The sequence below is a fragment of the Dendropsophus ebraccatus genome, unplaced genomic scaffold (assembly GCF_027789765.1).
Source record: "Dendropsophus ebraccatus isolate aDenEbr1 unplaced genomic scaffold, aDenEbr1.pat pat_scaffold_418_ctg1, whole genome shotgun sequence".
NCBI lineage: Eukaryota > Metazoa > Chordata > Amphibia > Anura > Hylidae > Dendropsophus > Dendropsophus ebraccatus.
Genome location: NW_027210031.1, coordinates 1 through 15000, shown reverse-complemented (window position 1 = coordinate 15000; position 15000 = coordinate 1). Strand labels below are relative to the sequence as shown.

The 15000-nt window shown below is 62.6% G+C and overlaps 69 pseudogenes; all 69 read right to left on the bottom strand.

The window, feature by feature from the left end:
• Positions 1-1636: 1636 nt before the first annotated feature.
• Positions 1637-1756, bottom strand: LOC138776063 (5S ribosomal RNA; annotated as a pseudogene).
• A 69-nt stretch (positions 1757-1825) lies between these two features.
• LOC138776061 (5S ribosomal RNA) lies at positions 1826-1945 on the bottom strand (annotated as a pseudogene).
• Positions 1946-2014: 69 nt separating this feature from the next.
• LOC138776060 (5S ribosomal RNA) lies at positions 2015-2134 on the bottom strand (annotated as a pseudogene).
• Positions 2135-2203: 69 nt separating this feature from the next.
• On the bottom strand, positions 2204-2323 carry LOC138776059 (5S ribosomal RNA; annotated as a pseudogene).
• Positions 2324-2392: 69 nt separating this feature from the next.
• On the bottom strand, positions 2393-2512 carry LOC138776058 (5S ribosomal RNA; annotated as a pseudogene).
• A 69-nt stretch (positions 2513-2581) lies between these two features.
• Positions 2582-2701, bottom strand: LOC138776057 (5S ribosomal RNA; annotated as a pseudogene).
• Positions 2702-2770: 69 nt separating this feature from the next.
• LOC138776056 (5S ribosomal RNA) lies at positions 2771-2890 on the bottom strand (annotated as a pseudogene).
• A 69-nt stretch (positions 2891-2959) lies between these two features.
• Positions 2960-3079, bottom strand: LOC138776055 (5S ribosomal RNA; annotated as a pseudogene).
• A 69-nt stretch (positions 3080-3148) lies between these two features.
• Positions 3149-3268, bottom strand: LOC138776054 (5S ribosomal RNA; annotated as a pseudogene).
• Positions 3269-3337: 69 nt separating this feature from the next.
• On the bottom strand, positions 3338-3457 carry LOC138776053 (5S ribosomal RNA; annotated as a pseudogene).
• A 69-nt stretch (positions 3458-3526) lies between these two features.
• Positions 3527-3646, bottom strand: LOC138776051 (5S ribosomal RNA; annotated as a pseudogene).
• Positions 3647-3715: 69 nt separating this feature from the next.
• Positions 3716-3835, bottom strand: LOC138776050 (5S ribosomal RNA; annotated as a pseudogene).
• A 69-nt stretch (positions 3836-3904) lies between these two features.
• On the bottom strand, positions 3905-4024 carry LOC138776049 (5S ribosomal RNA; annotated as a pseudogene).
• Positions 4025-4093: 69 nt separating this feature from the next.
• On the bottom strand, positions 4094-4213 carry LOC138776048 (5S ribosomal RNA; annotated as a pseudogene).
• A 69-nt stretch (positions 4214-4282) lies between these two features.
• On the bottom strand, positions 4283-4402 carry LOC138776047 (5S ribosomal RNA; annotated as a pseudogene).
• Positions 4403-4471: 69 nt separating this feature from the next.
• On the bottom strand, positions 4472-4591 carry LOC138776045 (5S ribosomal RNA; annotated as a pseudogene).
• A 447-nt stretch (positions 4592-5038) lies between these two features.
• Positions 5039-5158, bottom strand: LOC138776044 (5S ribosomal RNA; annotated as a pseudogene).
• A 69-nt stretch (positions 5159-5227) lies between these two features.
• On the bottom strand, positions 5228-5347 carry LOC138776043 (5S ribosomal RNA; annotated as a pseudogene).
• A 69-nt stretch (positions 5348-5416) lies between these two features.
• Positions 5417-5536, bottom strand: LOC138776042 (5S ribosomal RNA; annotated as a pseudogene).
• Positions 5537-5605: 69 nt separating this feature from the next.
• LOC138776041 (5S ribosomal RNA) lies at positions 5606-5725 on the bottom strand (annotated as a pseudogene).
• A 69-nt stretch (positions 5726-5794) lies between these two features.
• On the bottom strand, positions 5795-5914 carry LOC138776039 (5S ribosomal RNA; annotated as a pseudogene).
• Positions 5915-5983: 69 nt separating this feature from the next.
• Positions 5984-6103, bottom strand: LOC138776038 (5S ribosomal RNA; annotated as a pseudogene).
• A 69-nt stretch (positions 6104-6172) lies between these two features.
• Positions 6173-6292, bottom strand: LOC138776037 (5S ribosomal RNA; annotated as a pseudogene).
• Positions 6293-6361: 69 nt separating this feature from the next.
• Positions 6362-6481, bottom strand: LOC138776036 (5S ribosomal RNA; annotated as a pseudogene).
• Positions 6482-6550: 69 nt separating this feature from the next.
• Positions 6551-6670, bottom strand: LOC138776035 (5S ribosomal RNA; annotated as a pseudogene).
• Positions 6671-6739: 69 nt separating this feature from the next.
• On the bottom strand, positions 6740-6859 carry LOC138776034 (5S ribosomal RNA; annotated as a pseudogene).
• Positions 6860-6928: 69 nt separating this feature from the next.
• Positions 6929-7048, bottom strand: LOC138776033 (5S ribosomal RNA; annotated as a pseudogene).
• Positions 7049-7117: 69 nt separating this feature from the next.
• On the bottom strand, positions 7118-7237 carry LOC138776032 (5S ribosomal RNA; annotated as a pseudogene).
• Positions 7238-7306: 69 nt separating this feature from the next.
• On the bottom strand, positions 7307-7426 carry LOC138776031 (5S ribosomal RNA; annotated as a pseudogene).
• Positions 7427-7495: 69 nt separating this feature from the next.
• LOC138776029 (5S ribosomal RNA) lies at positions 7496-7615 on the bottom strand (annotated as a pseudogene).
• Positions 7616-7684: 69 nt separating this feature from the next.
• On the bottom strand, positions 7685-7804 carry LOC138776027 (5S ribosomal RNA; annotated as a pseudogene).
• A 69-nt stretch (positions 7805-7873) lies between these two features.
• Positions 7874-7993, bottom strand: LOC138776026 (5S ribosomal RNA; annotated as a pseudogene).
• Positions 7994-8062: 69 nt separating this feature from the next.
• LOC138776025 (5S ribosomal RNA) lies at positions 8063-8182 on the bottom strand (annotated as a pseudogene).
• A 69-nt stretch (positions 8183-8251) lies between these two features.
• LOC138776024 (5S ribosomal RNA) lies at positions 8252-8371 on the bottom strand (annotated as a pseudogene).
• A 69-nt stretch (positions 8372-8440) lies between these two features.
• LOC138776023 (5S ribosomal RNA) lies at positions 8441-8560 on the bottom strand (annotated as a pseudogene).
• Positions 8561-8629: 69 nt separating this feature from the next.
• Positions 8630-8749, bottom strand: LOC138776022 (5S ribosomal RNA; annotated as a pseudogene).
• Positions 8750-8818: 69 nt separating this feature from the next.
• On the bottom strand, positions 8819-8938 carry LOC138776021 (5S ribosomal RNA; annotated as a pseudogene).
• A 69-nt stretch (positions 8939-9007) lies between these two features.
• Positions 9008-9127, bottom strand: LOC138776020 (5S ribosomal RNA; annotated as a pseudogene).
• Positions 9128-9196: 69 nt separating this feature from the next.
• On the bottom strand, positions 9197-9316 carry LOC138776019 (5S ribosomal RNA; annotated as a pseudogene).
• Positions 9317-9385: 69 nt separating this feature from the next.
• Positions 9386-9505, bottom strand: LOC138776015 (5S ribosomal RNA; annotated as a pseudogene).
• Positions 9506-9574: 69 nt separating this feature from the next.
• LOC138776002 (5S ribosomal RNA) lies at positions 9575-9694 on the bottom strand (annotated as a pseudogene).
• Positions 9695-9763: 69 nt separating this feature from the next.
• LOC138775990 (5S ribosomal RNA) lies at positions 9764-9883 on the bottom strand (annotated as a pseudogene).
• A 69-nt stretch (positions 9884-9952) lies between these two features.
• On the bottom strand, positions 9953-10072 carry LOC138775979 (5S ribosomal RNA; annotated as a pseudogene).
• A 69-nt stretch (positions 10073-10141) lies between these two features.
• LOC138775968 (5S ribosomal RNA) lies at positions 10142-10261 on the bottom strand (annotated as a pseudogene).
• A 69-nt stretch (positions 10262-10330) lies between these two features.
• LOC138775957 (5S ribosomal RNA) lies at positions 10331-10450 on the bottom strand (annotated as a pseudogene).
• Positions 10451-10519: 69 nt separating this feature from the next.
• Positions 10520-10639, bottom strand: LOC138776533 (5S ribosomal RNA; annotated as a pseudogene).
• Positions 10640-10708: 69 nt separating this feature from the next.
• Positions 10709-10828, bottom strand: LOC138776521 (5S ribosomal RNA; annotated as a pseudogene).
• A 69-nt stretch (positions 10829-10897) lies between these two features.
• On the bottom strand, positions 10898-11017 carry LOC138776509 (5S ribosomal RNA; annotated as a pseudogene).
• Positions 11018-11086: 69 nt separating this feature from the next.
• On the bottom strand, positions 11087-11206 carry LOC138776498 (5S ribosomal RNA; annotated as a pseudogene).
• A 69-nt stretch (positions 11207-11275) lies between these two features.
• On the bottom strand, positions 11276-11395 carry LOC138776486 (5S ribosomal RNA; annotated as a pseudogene).
• Positions 11396-11464: 69 nt separating this feature from the next.
• LOC138776474 (5S ribosomal RNA) lies at positions 11465-11584 on the bottom strand (annotated as a pseudogene).
• Positions 11585-11653: 69 nt separating this feature from the next.
• LOC138776463 (5S ribosomal RNA) lies at positions 11654-11773 on the bottom strand (annotated as a pseudogene).
• A 69-nt stretch (positions 11774-11842) lies between these two features.
• Positions 11843-11962, bottom strand: LOC138776452 (5S ribosomal RNA; annotated as a pseudogene).
• A 69-nt stretch (positions 11963-12031) lies between these two features.
• On the bottom strand, positions 12032-12151 carry LOC138776441 (5S ribosomal RNA; annotated as a pseudogene).
• Positions 12152-12220: 69 nt separating this feature from the next.
• On the bottom strand, positions 12221-12340 carry LOC138776430 (5S ribosomal RNA; annotated as a pseudogene).
• A 69-nt stretch (positions 12341-12409) lies between these two features.
• On the bottom strand, positions 12410-12529 carry LOC138776419 (5S ribosomal RNA; annotated as a pseudogene).
• A 69-nt stretch (positions 12530-12598) lies between these two features.
• Positions 12599-12718, bottom strand: LOC138776407 (5S ribosomal RNA; annotated as a pseudogene).
• Positions 12719-12787: 69 nt separating this feature from the next.
• On the bottom strand, positions 12788-12907 carry LOC138776395 (5S ribosomal RNA; annotated as a pseudogene).
• A 69-nt stretch (positions 12908-12976) lies between these two features.
• LOC138776382 (5S ribosomal RNA) lies at positions 12977-13096 on the bottom strand (annotated as a pseudogene).
• Positions 13097-13165: 69 nt separating this feature from the next.
• On the bottom strand, positions 13166-13285 carry LOC138776371 (5S ribosomal RNA; annotated as a pseudogene).
• A 69-nt stretch (positions 13286-13354) lies between these two features.
• On the bottom strand, positions 13355-13474 carry LOC138776358 (5S ribosomal RNA; annotated as a pseudogene).
• A 69-nt stretch (positions 13475-13543) lies between these two features.
• LOC138776347 (5S ribosomal RNA) lies at positions 13544-13663 on the bottom strand (annotated as a pseudogene).
• A 69-nt stretch (positions 13664-13732) lies between these two features.
• LOC138776335 (5S ribosomal RNA) lies at positions 13733-13852 on the bottom strand (annotated as a pseudogene).
• Positions 13853-13921: 69 nt separating this feature from the next.
• Positions 13922-14041, bottom strand: LOC138776323 (5S ribosomal RNA; annotated as a pseudogene).
• A 69-nt stretch (positions 14042-14110) lies between these two features.
• Positions 14111-14230, bottom strand: LOC138776311 (5S ribosomal RNA; annotated as a pseudogene).
• Positions 14231-14299: 69 nt separating this feature from the next.
• LOC138776299 (5S ribosomal RNA) lies at positions 14300-14419 on the bottom strand (annotated as a pseudogene).
• A 69-nt stretch (positions 14420-14488) lies between these two features.
• LOC138776287 (5S ribosomal RNA) lies at positions 14489-14608 on the bottom strand (annotated as a pseudogene).
• A 69-nt stretch (positions 14609-14677) lies between these two features.
• LOC138776275 (5S ribosomal RNA) lies at positions 14678-14797 on the bottom strand (annotated as a pseudogene).
• A 69-nt stretch (positions 14798-14866) lies between these two features.
• On the bottom strand, positions 14867-14986 carry LOC138776264 (5S ribosomal RNA; annotated as a pseudogene).
• Between the last annotated feature and the right edge of the window lie 14 nt (positions 14987-15000).

Below are 15000 nucleotides of genomic sequence, written 5' to 3'. Positions count from 1 at the left end.
CCCCCCCCCCCCACCCCCCCCCCCCCCCCCCCCCCCCCCCCCCCCCCCCCCCCCCCCCCCCCCCCCCCCCCCCCCCCCCCCCCCCCCCCCCCCCCCCCCCCCCCCCCCCCCCCCCCCCCCCCCCCCCCCCCCCCCCCCCCCCCCCCCCCCCCCCCCCCCCCCCCCCCCCCCCCCCCCCCCCCCCCCACCCCCCCCCCCCCCCCCCCCCCCCCCCCCCCCACCCCCCCCCCCCCCCCCCCCCCCCCCCCCCCCCCCCCCCCCCCCCCCCCCCCCCCCCCCCCCCCCCCCCCCCCCCCCCCCCCCCCCCCCCCCCCCCCCCCCCCCCCCCCCCCCCCCCCCCCCCCCCCCCCCCCCCCCCCCCCCCCCCCCCCCCCCCCCCCCCCCCCCCCCCCCCCCCCCCCCCCCCCCCCCCCCCCCCCCCCCCCCCCCCCCCCCCCCCCCCCCCCCCCCCCCCCCCCCCCCCCCCCCCCCCCCCCCCCCCCCCCCCCCCCCCCCCCCCCCCCCCACCCCCCCCCCCCCCCCCCCCCCCCCCCCCCCCCCCCCCCCCCCCCCCCCCCACCCCCCCCCCCCCCCCCCCCCCCCCCCCCCCCCCCCCCCCCCCCCCCCCCCCCCCCCCCCCCCCCCCCCCCCCCCCCCCCCCCCCCCCCCCCCCCCCCCCCCCCCCCCCCCCCCCCCCCCCCCCCCCCCCCCCCCCCCCCCCCCCCCCACCCCCCCCCCCCCCCCCCCCCCCCCCCCCCCCCCCCCCCCCCCCCCCCCCCCCCCCCCCCCCCCCCCCCCCCCCCCCCCCCCCCCCCCCCCCCCCCCCCCCCCCCCCCCCCCCCCCCCCCCCCCCCCCCCCCCCCCCCCCCCCCCCCCCCCCCCCCCCCCCCCCCCCCCCCCACCCCCCCCCCCCCCCCCCCCCCCCCCCCCCCCCCCCCCCCCCACCCCCCCCCCCCCCCCCCCCCCCCCCCCCCCCCCCCCCCCCCCCCCCCCCCCCCCCCCCCCCCCCCCCCCCCCCCCCCCCCCCCCCCCCCCCCCCCCCCCCCCCCCCCCCCCCCCCCCCCCCACCCCCCCCCCCCCCCCCCCCCCCCCCCCCCCCACCCCCCCCCCCCCCCCCCCCCCCCCCCCCCCCCCCCCCCCCCCCCCCCCCCCCCCCCCCCCCCCCCCCCCCCCCCCCCCCCCCCCCCCCCCCCCCCCCCCCCCCCCCCCACCCCCCCCCCCCCCCCCCCCCCCCCCCCCCCCCCCCCCCCCCCCCCCCCCCCCCCCCACCCCCCCCCCCCCCCCCCCCCCCCCCCCCCCCCCACCCCCCCCCCCCCCACCCCCCCCCCCCCCCCCCCCCCCCCCCCCCCCCCCCCCCCCCCCCCCCCCCCCCCCCCCCCCCCCCCCCCCCCCCCCCCCCCCCCCCCCCCCCCCCCCCCCCCCCCCCCCCCCCCCCCCCCCCCCCCCCCCCCCCCCCACCCCCACCCCCCCCCCCCCCCCCCCCCCCGACTCCCCCACGCCCCCATGCTGGTACTTGCCGGGCCTTAAGCCGTGTAGCAGTCTGCGATCTGACGAGGGCAGGCACCTTCAGCTTAGAATGGCCGCTGACGAGCTCTGCTAAAGCGAGGCTTCCTTTTGAGGATGGATAAAGGGGCCGTTGGAGCTGCCATTGGCAAAAAGCCAGCGGCACCCGGGATTCCCAGCCAGTCTCCCATGCTGGTACTTGCCGGGCCTTAAGCCGTGTAGCAGTCTGCGATCTGACGAGGGCAGGCACCTTCAGCTTAGAATGGCCGCTGACGAGCTCTGCTAAAGCGAGGCTTCCTTTTGAGGATGGATAAAGGGGCCGTTGGAGCTGCCATTGGCAAAAAGCCAGCGGCACCCGGGATTCCCAGCCAGTCTCCCATGCTGGTACTTGCCGGGCCTTAAGCCGTGTAGCAGTCTGCGATCTGACGAGGGCAGGCACCTTCAGCTTAGAATGGCCGCTGACGAGCTCTGCTAAAGCGAGGCTTCCTTTTGAGGATGGATAAAGGGGCCGTTGGAGCTGCCATTGGCAAAAAGCCAGCGGCACCCGGGATTCCCAGCCAGTCTCCCATGCTGGTACTTGCCGGGCCTTAAGCCGTGTAGCAGTCTGCGATCTGACGAGGGCAGGCACCTTCAGCTTAGAATGGCCGCTGACGAGCTCTGCTAAAGCGAGGCTTCCTTTTGAGGATGGATAAAGGGGCCGTTGGAGCTGCCATTGGCAAAAAGCCAGCGGCACCCGGGATTCCCAGCCAGTCTCCCATGCTGGTACTTGCCGGGCCTTAAGCCGTGTAGCAGTCTGCGATCTGACGAGGGCAGGCACCTTCAGCTTAGAATGGCCGCTGACGAGCTCTGCTAAAGCGAGGCTTCCTTTTGAGGATGGATAAAGGGGCCGTTGGAGCTGCCATTGGCAAAAAGCCAGCGGCACCCGGGATTCCCAGCCAGTCTCCCATGCTGGTACTTGCCGGGCCTTAAGCCGTGTAGCAGTCTGCGATCTGACGAGGGCAGGCACCTTCAGCTTAGAATGGCCGCTGACGAGCTCTGCTAAAGCGAGGCTTCCTTTTGAGGATGGATAAAGGGGCCGTTGGAGCTGCCATTGGCAAAAAGCCAGCGGCACCCGGGATTCCCAGCCAGTCTCCCATGCTGGTACTTGCCGGGCCTTAAGCCGTGTAGCAGTCTGCGATCTGACGAGGGCAGGCACCTTCAGCTTAGAATGGCCGCTGACGAGCTCTGCTAAAGCGAGGCTTCCTTTTGAGGATGGATAAAGGGGCCGTTGGAGCTGCCATTGGCAAAAAGCCAGCGGCACCCGGGATTCCCAGCCAGTCTCCCATGCTGGTACTTGCCGGGCCTTAAGCCGTGTAGCAGTCTGCGATCTGACGAGGGCAGGCACCTTCAGCTTAGAATGGCCGCTGACGAGCTCTGCTAAAGCGAGGCTTCCTTTTGAGGATGGATAAAGGGGCCGTTGGAGCTGCCATTGGCAAAAAGCCAGCGGCACCCGGGATTCCCAGCCAGTCTCCCATGCTGGTACTTGCCGGGCCTTAAGCCGTGTAGCAGTCTGCGATCTGACGAGGGCAGGCACCTTCAGCTTAGAATGGCCGCTGACGAGCTCTGCTAAAGCGAGGCTTCCTTTTGAGGATGGATAAAGGGGCCGTTGGAGCTGCCATTGGCAAAAAGCCAGCGGCACCCGGGATTCCCAGCCAGTCTCCCATGCTGGTACTTGCCGGGCCTTAAGCCGTGTAGCAGTCTGCGATCTGACGAGGGCAGGCACCTTCAGCTTAGAATGGCCGCTGACGAGCTCTGCTAAAGCGAGGCTTCCTTTTGAGGATGGATAAAGGGGCCGTTGGAGCTGCCATTGGCAAAAAGCCAGCGGCACCCGGGATTCCCAGCCAGTCTCCCATGCTGGTACTTGCCGGGCCTTAAGCCGTGTAGCAGTCTGCGATCTGACGAGGGCAGGCACCTTCAGCTTAGAATGGCCGCTGACGAGCTCTGCTAAAGCGAGGCTTCCTTTTGAGGATGGATAAAGGGGCCGTTGGAGCTGCCATTGGCAAAAAGCCAGCGGCACCCGGGATTCCCAGCCAGTCTCCCATGCTGGTACTTGCCGGGCCTTAAGCCGTGTAGCAGTCTGCGATCTGACGAGGGCAGGCACCTTCAGCTTAGAATGGCCGCTGACGAGCTCTGCTAAAGCGAGGCTTCCTTTTGAGGATGGATAAAGGGGCCGTTGGAGCTGCCATTGGCAAAAAGCCAGCGGCACCCGGGATTCCCAGCCAGTCTCCCATGCTGGTACTTGCCGGGCCTTAAGCCGTGTAGCAGTCTGCGATCTGACGAGGGCAGGCACCTTCAGCTTAGAATGGCCGCTGACGAGCTCTGCTAAAGCGAGGCTTCCTTTTGAGGATGGATAAAGGGGCCGTTGGAGCTGCCATTGGCAAAAAGCCAGCGGCACCCGGGATTCCCAGCCAGTCTCCCATGCTGGTACTTGCCGGGCCTTAAGCCGTGTAGCAGTCTGCGATCTGACGAGGGCAGGCACCTTCAGCTTAGAATGGCCGCTGACGAGCTCTGCTAAAGCGAGGCTTCCTTTTGAGGATGGATAAAGGGGCCGTTGGAGCTGCCATTGGCAAAAAGCCAGCGGCACCCGGGATTCCCAGCCAGTCTCCCATGCTGGTACTTGCCGGGCCTTAAGCCGTGTAGCAGTCTGCGATCTGACGAGGGCAGGCACCTTCAGCTTAGAATGGCCGCTGACGAGCTCTGCTAAAGCGAGGCTTCCTTTTGAGGATGGATAAAGGGGCCGTTGGAGCTGCCATTGGCAAAAAGCCAGCGGCACCCGGGATTCCCAGCCAGTCTCCCATGCTGGTACTTGCCGGGCCTTAAGCCGTGTAGCAGTCTGCGATCTGACGAGGGCAGGCACCTTCAGCTTAGAATGGCCGCTGACGAGCTCTGCTAAAGCGAGGCTTCCTTTTGAGGATGGATAAAGGGGCCGTTGGAGCTGCCATTGGCAAAAAGCCAGCGGCACCCGGGATTCCCAGCCAGTCTCCCATGCTGGTACTTGCCGGGCCTTAAGCCGTGTAGCAGTCTGCGATCTGACGAGGGCAGGCACCTTCAGCTTAGAATGGCCGCTGACGAGCTCTGCTAAAGCGAGGCTTCCTTTTGAGGATGGATAAAGGGGCCGTTGGAGCTGCCATTGGCAAAAAGCCAGCGGCACCCGGGATTCCCAGCCAGTCTCCCATGCTGGTACTTGCCGGGCCTTAAGCCGTGTAGCAGTATGCGATCTGACGAGGGCAGGCACCTTCAGCTTAGAATGGCCGCTGACGAGCTCTGCTAAAGCGAGGCTTCCTTTTGAGGATGGATAAAGGGGCCGTTGGAGCTGCCATTGGCAAAAAGCCAGCGGCACCCGGGATTCCCAGCCAGTCTCCCATGCTGGTACTTGCCGGGCCTTAAGCCGTGTAGCAGTATGCGATCTGACGAGGGCAGGCACCTTCAGCTTAGAATGGCCGCTGACGAAATCTGCTAAAGCGAGGCTTCCTTTTGAGGATGGATAAAGGGGCCGTTGGAGCTGCCATTGGCAAAAAGCCAGCGGCACCCGGGATTCCCAGCCAGTCTCCCATGCTGGTACTTGCCGGGCCTTAAGCCGTGTAGCAGTCTGCGATCTGACGAGGGCAGGCACCTTCAGCTTAGAATGGCCGCTGACGAGCTCTGCTAAAGCGAGGCTTCCTTTTGAGGATGGATAAAGGGGCCGTTGGAGCTGCCATTGGCAAAAAGCCAGCGGCACCCGGGATTCCCAGCCAGTCTCCCATGCTGGTACTTGCCGGGCCTTAAGCCGTGTAGCAGTCTGCGATCTGACGAGGGCAGGCACCTTCAGCTTAGAATGGCCGCTGACGAGCTCTGCTAAAGCGAGGCTTCCTTTTGAGGATGGATAAAGGGGCCGTTGGAGCTGCCATTGGCAAAAAGCCAGCGGCACCCGGGATTCCCAGCCAGTCTCCCATGCTGGTACTTGCCGGGCCTTAAGCCGTGTAGCAGTCTGCGATCTGACGAGGGCAGGCACCTTCAGCTTAGAATGGCCGCTGACGAGCTCTGCTAAAGCGAGGCTTCCTTTTGAGGATGGATAAAGGGGCCGTTGGAGCTGCCATTGGCAAAAAGCCAGCGGCACCCGGGATTCCCAGCCAGTCTCCCATGCTGGTACTTGCCGGGCCTTAAGCCGTGTAGCAGTCTGCGATCTGACGAGGGCAGGCACCTTCAGCTTAGAATGGCCGCTGACGAGCTCTGCTAAAGCGAGGCTTCCTTTTGAGGATGGATAAAGGGGCCGTTGGAGCTGCCATTGGCAAAAAGCCAGCGGCACCCGGGATTCCCAGCCAGTCTCCCATGCTGGTACTTGCCGGGCCTTAAGCCGTGTAGCAGTCTGCGATCTGACGAGGGCAGGCACCTTCAGCTTAGAATGGCCGCTGACGAGCTCTGCTAAAGCGAGGCTTCCTTTTGAGGATGGATAAAGGGGCCGTTGGAGCTGCCATTGGCAAAAAGCCAGCGGCACCCGGGATTCCCAGCCAGTCTCCCATGCTGGTACTTGCCGGGCCTTAAGCCGTGTAGCAGTCTGCGATCTGACGAGGGCAGGCACCTTCAGCTTAGAATGGCCGCTGACGAGCTCTGCTAAAGCGAGGCTTCCTTTTGAGGATGGATAAAGGGGCCGTTGGAGCTGCCATTGGCAAAAAGCCAGCGGCACCCGGGATTCCCAGCCAGTCTCCCATGCTGGTACTTGCCGGGCCTTAAGCCGTGTAGCAGTCTGCGATCTGACGAGGGCAGGCACCTTCAGCTTAGAATGGCCGCTGACGAGCTCTGCTAAAGCGAGGCTTCCTTTTGAGGATGGATAAAGGGGCCGTTGGAGCTGCCATTGGCAAAAAGCCAGCGGCACCCGGGATTCCCAGCCAGTCTCCCATGCTGGTACTTGCCGGGCCTTAAGCCGTGTAGCAGTCTGCGATCTGACGAGGGCAGGCACCTTCAGCTTAGAATGGCCGCTGACGAGCTCTGCTAAAGCGAGGCTTCCTTTTGAGGATGGATAAAGGGGCCGTTGGAGCTGCCATTGGCAAAAAGCCAGCGGCACCCGGGATTCCCAGCCAGTCTCCCATGCTGGTACTTGCCGGGCCTTAAGCCGTGTAGCAGTCTGCGATCTGACGAGGGCAGGCACCTTCAGCTTAGAATGGCCGCTGACGAGCTCTGCTAAAGCGAGGCTTCCTTTTGAGGATGGATAAAGGGGCCGTTGGAGCTGCCATTGGCAAAAAGCCAGCGGCACCCGGGATTCCCAGCCAGTCTCCCATGCTGGTACTTGCCGGGCCTTAAGCCGTGTAGCAGTCTGCGATCTGACGAGGGCAGGCACCTTCAGCTTAGAATGGCCGCTGACGAGCTCTGCTAAAGCGAGGCTTCCTTTTGAGGATGGATAAAGGGGCCGTTGGAGCTGCCATTGGCAAAAAGCCAGCGGCACCCGGGATTCCCAGCCAGTCTCCCATGCTGGTACTTGCCGGGCCTTAAGCCGTGTAGCAGTCTGCGATCTGACGAGGGCAGGCACCTTCAGCTTAGAATGGCCGCTGACGAGCTCTGCTAAAGCGAGGCTTCCTTTTGAGGATGGATAAAGGGGCCGTTGGAGCTGCCATTGGCAAAAAGCCAGCGGCACCCGGGATTCCCAGCCAGTCTCCCATGCTGGTACTTGCCGGGCCTTAAGCCGTGTAGCAGTCTGCGATCTGACGAGGGCAGGCACCTTCAGCTTAGAATGGCCGCTGACGAGCTCTGCTAAAGCGAGGCTTCCTTTTGAGGATGGATAAAGGGGCCGTTGGAGCTGCCATTGGCAAAAAGCCAGCGGCACCCGGGATTCCCAGCCAGTCTCCCATGCTGGTACTTGCCGGGCCTTAAGCCGTGTAGCAGTCTGCGATCTGACGAGGGCAGGCACCTTCAGCTTAGAATGGCCGCTGACGAGCTCTGCTAAAGCGAGGCTTCCTTTTGAGGATGGATAAAGGGGCCGTTGGAGCTGCCATTGGCAAAAAGCCAGCGGCACCCGGGATTCCCAGCCAGTCTCCCATGCTGGTACTTGCCGGGCCTTAAGCCGTGTAGCAGTCTGCGATCTGACGAGGGCAGGCACCTTCAGCTTAGAATGGCCGCTGACGAGCTCTGCTAAAGCGAGGCTTCCTTTTGAGGATGGATAAAGGGGCCGTTGGAGCTGCCATTGGCAAAAAGCCAGCGGCACCCGGGATTCCCAGCCAGTCTCCCATGCTGGTACTTGCCGGGCCTTAAGCCGTGTAGCAGTCTGCGATCTGACGAGGGCAGGCACCTTCAGCTTAGAATGGCCGCTGACGAGCTCTGCTAAAGCGAGGCTTCCTTTTGAGGATGGATAAAGGGGCCGTTGGAGCTGCCATTGGCAAAAAGCCAGCGGCACCCGGGATTCCCAGCCAGTCTCCCATGCTGGTACTTGCCGGGCCTTAAGCCGTGTAGCAGTCTGCGATCTGACGAGGGCAGGCACCTTCAGCTTAGAATGGCCGCTGACGAGCTCTGCTAAAGCGAGGCTTCCTTTTGAGGATGGATAAAGGGGCCGTTGGAGCTGCCATTGGCAAAAAGCCAGCGGCACCCGGGATTCCCAGCCAGTCTCCCATGCTGGTACTTGCCGGGCCTTAAGCCGTGTAGCAGTCTGCGATCTGACGAGGGCAGGCACCTTCAGCTTAGAATGGCCGCTGACGAGCTCTGCTAAAGCGAGGCTTCCTTTTGAGGATGGATAAAGGGGCCGTTGGAGCTGCCATTGGCAAAAAGCCAGCGGCACCCGGGATTCCCAGCCAGTCTCCCATGCTGGTACTTGCCGGGCCTTAAGCCGTGTAGCAGTCTGCGATCTGACGAGGGCAGGCACCTTCAGCTTAGAATGGCCGCTGACGAGCTCTGCTAAAGCGAGGCTTCCTTTTGAGGATGGATAAAGGGGCCGTTGGAGCTGCCATTGGCAAAAAGCCAGCGGCACCCGGGATTCCCAGCCAGTCTCCCATGCTGGTACTTGCCGGGCCTTAAGCCGTGTAGCAGTCTGCGATCTGACGAGGGCAGGCACCTTCAGCTTAGAATGGCCGCTGACGAGCTCTGCTAAAGCGAGGCTTCCTTTTGAGGATGGATAAAGGGGCCGTTGGAGCTGCCATTGGCAAAAAGCCAGCGGCACCCGGGATTCCCAGCCAGTCTCCCATGCTGGTACTTGCCGGGCCTTAAGCCGTGTAGCAGTCTGCGATCTGACGAGGGCAGGCACCTTCAGCTTAGAATGGCCGCTGACGAGCTCTGCTAAAGCGAGGCTTCCTTTTGAGGATGGATAAAGGGGCCGTTGGAGCTGCCATTGGCAAAAAGCCAGCGGCACCCGGGATTCCCAGCCAGTCTCCCATGCTGGTACTTGCCGGGCCTTAAGCCGTGTAGCAGTCTGCGATCTGACGAGGGCAGGCACCTTCAGCTTAGAATGGCCGCTGACGAGCTCTGCTAAAGCGAGGCTTCCTTTTGAGGATGGATAAAGGGGCCGTTGGAGCTGCCATTGGCAAAAAGCCAGCGGCACCCGGGATTCCCAGCCAGTCTCCCATGCTGGTACTTGCCGGGCCTTAAGCCGTGTAGCAGTCTGCGATCTGACGAGGGCAGGCACCTTCAGCTTAGAATGGCCGCTGACGAGCTCTGCTAAAGCGAGGCTTCCTTTTGAGGATGGATAAAGGGGCCGTTGGAGCTGCCATTGGCAAAAAGCCAGCGGCACCCGGGATTCCCAGCCAGTCTCCCATGCTGGTACTTGCCGGGCCTTAAGCCGTGTAGCAGTCTGCGATCTGACGAGGGCAGGCACCTTCAGCTTAGAATGGCCGCTGACGAGCTCTGCTAAAGCGAGGCTTCCTTTTGAGGATGGATAAAGGGGCCGTTGGAGCTGCCATTGGCAAAAAGCCAGCGGCACCCGGGATTCCCAGCCAGTCTCCCATGCTGGTACTTGCCGGGCCTTAAGCCGTGTAGCAGTCTGCGATCTGACGAGGGCAGGCACCTTCAGCTTAGAATGGCCGCTGACGAGCTCTGCTAAAGCGAGGCTTCCTTTTGAGGATGGATAAAGGGGCCGTTGGAGCTGCCATTGGCAAAAAGCCAGCGGCACCCGGGATTCCCAGCCAGTCTCCCATGCTGGTACTTGCCGGGCCTTAAGCCGTGTAGCAGTCTGCGATCTGACGAGGGCAGGCACCTTCAGCTTAGAATGGCCGCTGACGAGCTCTGCTAAAGCGAGGCTTCCTTTTGAGGATGGATAAAGGGGCCGTTGGAGCTGCCATTGGCAAAAAGCCAGCGGCACCCGGGATTCCCAGCCAGTCTCCCATGCTGGTACTTGCCGGGCCTTAAGCCGTGTAGCAGTCTGCGATCTGACGAGGGCAGGCACCTTCAGCTTAGAATGGCCGCTGACGAGCTCTGCTAAAGCGAGGCTTCCTTTTGAGGATGGATAAAGGGGCCGTTGGAGCTGCCATTGGCAAAAAGCCAGCGGCACCCGGGATTCCCAGCCAGTCTCCCATGCTGGTACTTGCCGGGCCTTAAGCCGTGTAGCAGTCTGCGATCTGACGAGGGCAGGCACCTTCAGCTTAGAATGGCCGCTGACGAGCTCTGCTAAAGCGAGGCTTCCTTTTGAGGATGGATAAAGGGGCCGTTGGAGCTGCCATTGGCAAAAAGCCAGCGGCACCCGGGATTCCCAGCCAGTCTCCCATGCTGGTACTTGCCGGGCCTTAAGCCGTGTAGCAGTCTGCGATCTGACGAGGGCAGGCACCTTCAGCTTAGAATGGCCGCTGACGAGCTCTGCTAAAGCGAGGCTTCCTTTTGAGGATGGATAAAGGGGCCGTTGGAGCTGCCATTGGCAAAAAGCCAGCGGCACCCGGGATTCCCAGCCAGTCTCCCATGCTGGTACTTGCCGGGCCTTAAGCCGTGTAGCAGTCTGCGATCTGACGAGGGCAGGCACCTTCAGCTTAGAATGGCCGCTGACGAGCTCTGCTAAAGCGAGGCTTCCTTTTGAGGATGGATAAAGGGGCCGTTGGAGCTGCCATTGGCAAAAAGCCAGCGGCACCCGGGATTCCCAGCCAGTCTCCCATGCTGGTACTTGCCGGGCCTTAAGCCGTGTAGCAGTCTGCGATCTGACGAGGGCAGGCACCTTCAGCTTAGAATGGCCGCTGACGAGCTCTGCTAAAGCGAGGCTTCCTTTTGAGGATGGATAAAGGGGCCGTTGGAGCTGCCATTGGCAAAAAGCCAGCGGCACCCGGGATTCCCAGCCAGTCTCCCATGCTGGTACTTGCCGGGCCTTAAGCCGTGTAGCAGTCTGCGATCTGACGAGGGCAGGCACCTTCAGCTTAGAATGGCCGCTGACGAGCTCTGCTAAAGCGAGGCTTCCTTTTGAGGATGGATAAAGGGGCCGTTGGAGCTGCCATTGGCAAAAAGCCAGCGGCACCCGGGATTCCCAGCCAGTCTCCCATGCTGGTACTTGCCGGGCCTTAAGCCGTGTAGCAGTCTGCGATCTGACGAGGGCAGGCACCTTCAGCTTAGAATGGCCGCTGACGAGCTCTGCTAAAGCGAGGCTTCCTTTTGAGGATGGATAAAGGGGCCGTTGGAGCTGCCATTGGCAAAAAGCCAGCGGCACCCGGGATTCCCAGCCAGTCTCCCATGCTGGTACTTGCCGGGCCTTAAGCCGTGTAGCAGTCTGCGATCTGACGAGGGCAGGCACCTTCAGCTTAGAATGGCCGCTGACGAGCTCTGCTAAAGCGAGGCTTCCTTTTGAGGATGGATAAAGGGGCCGTTGGAGCTGCCATTGGCAAAAAGCCAGCGGCACCCGGGATTCCCAGCCAGTCTCCCATGCTGGTACTTGCCGGGCCTTAAGCCGTGTAGCAGTCTGCGATCTGACGAGGGCAGGCACCTTCAGCTTAGAATGGCCGCTGACGAGCTCTGCTAAAGCGAGGCTTCCTTTTGAGGATGGATAAAGGGGCCGTTGGAGCTGCCATTGGCAAAAAGCCAGCGGCACCCGGGATTCCCAGCCAGTCTCCCATGCTGGTACTTGCCGGGCCTTAAGCCGTGTAGCAGTCTGCGATCTGACGAGGGCAGGCACCTTCAGCTTAGAATGGCCGCTGACGAGCTCTGCTAAAGCGAGGCTTCCTTTTGAGGATGGATAAAGGGGCCGTTGGAGCTGCCATTGGCAAAAAGCCAGCGGCACCCGGGATTCCCAGCCAGTCTCCCATGCTGGTACTTGCCGGGCCTTAAGCCGTGTAGCAGTCTGCGATCTGACGAGGGCAGGCACCTTCAGCTTAGAATGGCCGCTGACGAGCTCTGCTAAAGCGAGGCTTCCTTTTGAGGATGGATAAAGGGGCCGTTGGAGCTGCCATTGGCAAAAAGCCAGCGGCACCCGGGATTCCCAGCCAGTCTCCCATGCTGGTACTTGCCGGGCCTTAAGCCGTGTAGCAGTCTGCGATCTGACGAGGGCAGGCACCTTCAGCTTAGAATGGCCGCTGACGAGCTCTGCTAAAGCGAGGCTTCCTTTTGAGGATGGATAAAGGGGCCGTTGGAGCTGCCATTGGCAAAAAGCCAGCGGCACCCGGGATTCCCAGCCAGTCTCCCATGCTGGTACTTGCCGGGCCTTAAGCCGTGTAGCAGTCTGCGATCTGACGAGGGCAGGCACCTTCAGCTTAGAATGGCCGCTGACGAGCTCTGCTAAAGCGAGGCTTCCTTTTGAGGATGGATAAAGGGGCCGTTGGAGCTGCCATTGGCAAAAAGCCAGCGGCACCCGGGATTCCCAGCCAGTCTCCCATGCTGGTACTTGCCGGGCCTTAAGCCGTGTAGCAGTCTGCGATCTGACGAGGGCAGGCACCTTCAGCTTAGAATGGCCGCTGACGAGCTCTGCTAAAGCGAGGCTTCCTTTTGAGGATGGATAAAGGGGCCGTTGGAGCTGCCATTGGCAAAAAGCCAGCGGCACCCGGGATTCCCAGCCAGTCTCCCATGCTGGTACTTGCCGGGCCTTAAGCCGTGTAGCAGTCTGCGATCTGACGAGGGCAGGCACCTTCAGCTTAGAATGGCCGCTGACGAGCTCTGCTAAAGCGAGGCTTCCTTTTGAGGATGGATAAAGGGGCCGTTGGAGCTGCCATTGGCAAAAAGCCAGCGGCACCCGGGATTCCCAGCCAGTCTCCCATGCTGGTACTTGCCGGGCCTTAAGCCGTGTAGCAGTCTGCGATCTGACGAGGGCAGGCACCTTCAGCTTAGAATGGCCGCTGACGAGCTCTGCTAAAGCGAGGCTTCCTTTTGAGGATGGATAAAGGGGCCGTTGGAGCTGCCATTGGCAAAAAGCCAGCGGCACCCGGGATTCCCAGCCAGTCTCCCATGCTGGTACTTGCCGGGCCTTAAGCCGTGTAGCAGTCTGCGATCTGACGAGGGCAGGCACCTTCAGCTTAGAATGGCCGCTGACGAGCTCTGCTAAAGCGAGGCTTCCTTTTGAGGATGGATAAAGGGGCCGTTGGAGCTGCCATTGGCAAAAAGCCAGCGGCACCCGGGATTCCCAGCCAGTCTCCCATGCTGGTACTTGCCGGGCCTTAAGCCGTGTAGCAGTCTGCGATCTGACGAGGGCAGGCACCTTCAGCTTAGAATGGCCGCTGACGAGCTCTGCTAAAGCGAGGCTTCCTTTTGAGGATGGATAAAGGGGCCGTTGGAGCTGCCATTGGCAAAAAGCCAGCGGCACCCGGGATTCCCAGCCAGTCTCCCATGCTGGTACTTGCCGGGCCTTAAGCCGTGTAGCAGTCTGCGATCTGACGAGGGCAGGCACCTTCAGCTTAGAATGGCCGCTGACGAGCTCTGCTAAAGCGAGGCTTCCTTTTGAGGATGGATAAAGGGGCCGTTGGAGCTGCCATTGGCAAAAAGCCAGCGGCACCCGGGATTCCCAGCCAGTCTCCCATGCTGGTACTTGCCGGGCCTTAAGCCGTGTAGCAGTCTGCGATCTGACGAGGGCAGGCACCTTCAGCTTAGAATGGCCGCTGACGAGCTCTGCTAAAGCGAGGCTTCCTTTTGAGGATGGATAAAGGGGCCGTTGGAGCTGCCATTGGCAAAAAGCCAGCGGCACCCGGGATTCCCAGCCAGTCTCCCATGCTGGTACTTGCCGGGCCTTAAGCCGTGTAGCAGTCTGCGATCTGACGAGGGCAGGCACCTTCAGCTTAGAATGGCCGCTGACGAGCTCTGCTAAAGCGAGGCTTCCTTTTGAGGATGGATAAAGGGGCCGTTGGAGCTGCCATTGGCAAAAAGCCAGCGGCACCCGGGATTCCCAGCCAGTCTCCCATGCTGGTACTTGCCGGGCCTTAAGCCGTGTAGCAGTCTGCGATCTGACGAGGGCAGGCACCTTCAGCTTAGAATGGCCGCTGACGAGCTCTGCTAAAGCGAGGCTTCCTTTTGAGGATGGATAAAGGGGCCGTTGGAGCTGCCATTGGCAAAAAGCCAGCGGCACCCGGGATTCCCAGCCAGTCTCCCATGCTGGTACTTGCCGGGCCTTAAGCCGTGTAGCAGTCTGCGATCTGACGAGGGCAGGCACCTTCAGCTTAGAATGGCCGCTGACGAGCTCTGCTAAAGCGAGGCTTCCTTTTGAGGATGGATAAAGGGGCCGTTGGAGCTGCCATTGGCAAAAAGCCAGCGGCACCCGGGATTCCCAGCCAGTCTCCCATGCTGGTACTTGCCGGGCCTTAAGCCGTGTAGCAGTCTGCGATCTGACGAGGGCAGGCACCTTCAGCTTAGAATGGCCGCTGACGAGCTCTGCTAAAGCGAGGCTTCCTTTTGAGGATGGATAAAGGGGCCGTTGGAGCTGCCATTGGCAAAAAGCCAGCGGCACCCGGGATTCCCAGCCAGTCTCCCATGCTGGTACTTGCCGGGCCTTAAGCCGTGTAGCAGTCTGCGATCTGACGAGGGCAGGCACCTTCAGCTTAGAATGGCCGCTGACGAGCTCTGCTAAAGCGAGGCTTCCTTTTGAGGATGGATAAAGGGGCCGTTGGAGCTGCCATTGGCAAAAAGCCAGCGGCACCCGGGATTCCCAGCCAGTCTCCCATGCTGGTACTTGCCGGGCCTTAAGCCGTGTAGCAGTCTGCGATCTGACGAGGGCAGGCACCTTCAGCTTAGAATGGCCGCTGACGAGCTCTGCTAAAGCGAGGCTTCCTTTTGAGGATGGATAAAGGGGCCGTTGGAGCTGCCATTGGCAAAAAGCCAGCGGCACCCGGGATTCCCAGCCAGTCTCCCATGCTGGTACTTGCCGGGCCTTAAGCCGTGTAGCAGTCTGCGATCTGACGAGGGCAGGCACCTTCAGCTTAGAATGGCCGCTGACGAGCTCTGCTAAAGCGAGGCTTCCTTTTGAGGATGGATAAAGGGGCCGTTGGAGCTGCCATTGGCAAAAAGCCAGCGGCACCCGGGATTCCCAGCCAGTCTCCCATGCTGGTACTTGCCGGGCCTTAAGCCGTGTAGCAGTCTGCGATCTGACGAGGGCAGGCACCTTCAGCTTAGAATGGCCGCTGACGAGCTCTGCTAAAA